Below are 4,368 nucleotides of genomic sequence, written 5' to 3' on the forward strand. Positions count from 1 at the left end.
CTAGCATAGTTCTTTAGCAATAACAGTTTGTAATCAGGGAAAGACTTTATGCTCAAGCTACATTAATTTTGAAAGCATTTTGAAGGCATCATGGATGATGGTAGCAACTCCAGCGATCGCAGAATATGGTTTGCGTCCCATATCCTATGATCTAACAAAGTCTGTCTGAAGAACCACAGGGGTGCTCAAGAAAGAAGAAAGTGTATTTGTTGAAGATGTGCGAATGAAGGAAAGGGTTTGTATTGGATATTGAAATATTAATTTTGCCTAATTTTTATAATACTAACAGATAACTATATCGCAGCAAATGTATGTTATGATTGATCTCTAAGCCTCTTAAATTAACAATTTAAGGAACATGCGCATTTAAGTGTTTATTTATGTATAAGGGTCAGTCATTGGAAAACTATGTATAACTATGAAACTAATTGCTCACCTTTAAAGCAATCCGCGTAGACGTTGAGGCATTTGTCCAACCGTCAAGGCAGTAGGTCAGTGGCAGCTCTGTAGAAGGTGGGTAGTTGCTGAAACAACCCATCACTTTCTGCATCATCCACATCAGCGTTCAAGTTGAACCGGCTAACACGCATTGCTCGATTCAGCTCACCAAAGATGGTATAATCGCACGGGGATATACTCGGATTGTAGGTGATTGCTGGAGTGTTTCCCACCGAAATCTGAGTAACAGGTCCCGGACAACATTGGCCGTATGGTCCAGGTAGTCGATCATCTTGCAGTGACGTTCGTCCGTCGCGAGGGAACCTCCGACTGCACTCCTTCACCCACGACAGAGATAAACAGTGTTACCCATCCACTGCCGTCATCGACGATGAATGTCTCGCATACTAGCGCTTCCGCCACCAGGAAACGCACGACTGCTCTTTGTCCTTCCTTACTGGCCTCCACTATGCGCCGGACGGCAAGTCCCTGCACGTCTGCACTTCACATGGCTCACACTCGTACTGCTTCACACAAGCGTGCGACTCCACTGCTATCTAACGGGCGACAACGGAACCCCCTCCCAGTGACAGCAGGAATTTCGTGGGGCCGCGGTATCTACATGTCGAGATACGAGGTGGTCTGTTTTCAAATGACTGGCCCTTATAATTCGGACCACCAACCGCCGCTGCCTCCCCTCCCCTCACGGCACCCACAGAGACGAGCCCTTCCCCGAACGACACCACCATCACACCACCCGACACGGCATCCAGTTTTCCAGATGACCCATCATCCCCCGTAGCACATGAGGGTGGAAGTGTGGATTTTTCACCAACGAGTGCTTTTCAGCAGCCGCTGGTGCCTACGTCCCCACCGACTTGGGTTACGTCGCCCACTGGCCATTCACCCTTCCGCAGTGCTACTTCTCCCCCGTGAAGGCCTGGATTCCATGAAGCCCCTTTTGGCCTCTGGCCCGTGTCCGAATCCGCAGGTGCAACTCTCGCTCGAAGGGGGAATTGCTATGCTCTGTCCCGGGAATCTCTGGACCAAGCGAAAGTAAGTCTCTATGCAAGCAGTGCCTCGCTATTTTCCATTCTCTACCGTTATGGGAGGCCTTGGTCAACAGACAGAATATAGTTGGGGGATGCTTTTCCGAGTTAATGATGGTCGTATGGATTAATCTGGAGTCAATGAAGCAAGTGGAGAATGCTTGAAATTATCTCATCCGAGTGGATGCTTCCCTCAGATTTTAACTGGAAGAATAGCATCCCCCGTGTTCCCCCCACTTCGAGCTATAGGCGCAACACTCCAAAGCACCTTACTACCTGTCGAATCCCCGTACCGTTCTTTTCTGAACCTTCGTCACAGACAGAGTTTGGTTGGACAGGAGGACAGTGCGACAAATACACCCTCAAGAAGCCATTTTCTGCTCTCCCCGAAATAGGTAATAGTTAGGCTGGATAGTCCAATTCTCTAACTATACACCAGTAATGGCAACAAACAATCTGCCACTGACAGCGAATTGCTATCGACAATTGCACCCTTGAGTGTGAGGTTGACGTCTAAACTTCCACCTGGCGGGAGAAAGCGGCAACAGTGCTGTTCTTTGGACGTTCAATCAGGACGCCTTGAACGGTAGGGGAAAGCGACGGGGAAACAAAACGGATTCGAACATGGCTTTAAGTCTTGGGCCAAACGTGAGGGCGCCAGAAAAGACCGGGCGGGGAGGAATATTTTCTGATGGTCAGGCGCATTTGATGTAGGCTACCAATAAAATAAATTCCCTTCTAGAGTACATATCTGAGACAAGGTTATTTATGTTGTTTTTTATTTATGTTGTTTTTCTGTTAATGGACACATCGACCATTCACAGCCTTCCCTCACCCTTTTCTGACGCCTTAGCCCTGAGCCTCCCACGGGGCGATAAGTAGGGTGGTAGCTCCAGCTTTGAGAGAGGCAAGTGGTTCCAAACAATCTAAGCGTCCACCACCTTCGCAGCAGTGGCGTGCTCAGGATTTTTGAATGGCAGGAGTTACGTAACCACTCTTAGTAGTCATATCTCATTTTGTAATCTTTCCCTTTCTTTGGCATTTTTTTTATACTAGGCCAAAAGGAGGGTAATGATCCCTATCAACTCTCCTTGGGCACGCCACTGCTTCCCAGCAGGATTCTTGCATCTGAGGAACGAAGCTCTATTCTTGCTGTCTGCAATTTGTCGGCTTTTCGCCTCTTTGTTAAAAACTCCGCTGTGGGAAGGGCGGTGGATGAATCTTCAAGGTTATTGGAGTTATTGCCGCTTCCACCAATCCCTATTTTGCTGCCCCACGGGAGGAGGGGGTTGACCCGAGACATAAGCCGAGCCTTAAGAGGAAATGATGCCTCTCGCTCGAGCGCGACCTTCTCCCGAGTTTTCCCCGTTTACTTCTGAAAGAAGTAATCAATTCCACTCCTTCTCCGTAACTTTTGGACTTACGACCTTCAAATTTTTATGGGACACTTTTCAAATGTTTATTTCATAATCTATTCATTCAAATTTGCATTATCACAAATGGTTTGATACTTGGTTTTATTTACATTAAATTTGGCAACGTTCTTTCCAAATGCCATAAACAGGCGAAGTCAACCTCGACCCTTTACACGGGACGGGGTCTTTTCCGGTGGTTGGAGTTTTTTTTTCTCATTTCGGCAGGACCTCGAGGGAAGGGAGGGGTGCTAATGGCCCGCCTGCTTTTGGCCACGGAATGTTTGAACCTCCCTTGAACCTCCTTTCAGTGTCTTTTACGAAGCAACGGGAGTTTGTGTTATTTGTAACAAGTGCCAAACCTACGTATGTCAAGTCTTTACATCATTAGATTAAGAAAGACGAAATGGAGGAATAAAAATATGAAACTGGGAGGAAAAGCCTCCATTATGGTACCGTCTTAGAATTTATCCAGAGTGATTAAGTACAAACTGATACACGTACCTATATTTTCTACATTTAATGGACAACTTCAGTAGCCAAATGATTTGAGTTATCGACTCAAAATCTCACAGCCGAAGATTCCAGGTTCGAACACGTCCTGGGTAATGTACACGTTTTCTTGAAAATTCTATTAATGTTTGAATTAGTAAGATTTCCGGACAGATTTCATTAGTGTATATCCCACGACATATATTGATCGCTGATCATATAAATTAGAAACTATCTGTTGAAAATATAAATTACAAATTTGCGCTGTCTGGGTGTCGTTCAATTTGTCTTTCGAACATGGATTCGTATAAATTGTACGCAATTTAGGCTTTTAAAATCTCATTTTACAGTGGATGTGTTTTATGTGGAAGCAATTCTGTGAAGACTGAACTAAATATAATCTAAAAACTAATTTCTGAGATAAGCACAGAAATAAGCATATATTTCTAATGACGGCTTCTATCGTGAGTACAATTTTAATTAAAATTATTGATTTGATTTGCTTTCTTTTACTTCGCTTTTTGTGCCACTTTTGTCTAATATGCGAGGATGGAGATGAGGAATGAATGGACACTCACAAACATCCATGCCCAGGCCGGAATTCGAGCCCAGGACCCCTGTCGTGCTAAGCACTCCGCCACAGGGGCCGGCAGTTTTAATTAAAATCAATCAACTTAATAATACAATAATAAATTTTATACGGAATAATATTATATATTTTTGATCAGAAAGGGGTTTGTCAATAATAATGAACAGAAATTAATTTAATGATGATGGCCTGAGGAACTTATATGCTATAATATTGCATTGGTCCAGTGATTGGTAACTAATTTAAATTTGTCAGTTTTGATGATTATACCATACTTTCCAATTGTTAGTATGAACTATAAAAAAATTGAAAGGTATTTACGAATAAATTTGTTGGGACTGGGCATCATCCTATAAAAGAAAAAGATACTAGGCCGCGGTCTCGAAAA

The sequence above is a fragment of the Lepisma saccharinum genome, chromosome 28, assembly GCF_977018435.1.
Source record: "Lepisma saccharinum chromosome 28, izLepSacc3.1, whole genome shotgun sequence".
Classification (NCBI taxonomy): domain Eukaryota; kingdom Metazoa; phylum Arthropoda; class Insecta; order Zygentoma; family Lepismatidae; genus Lepisma; species Lepisma saccharinum.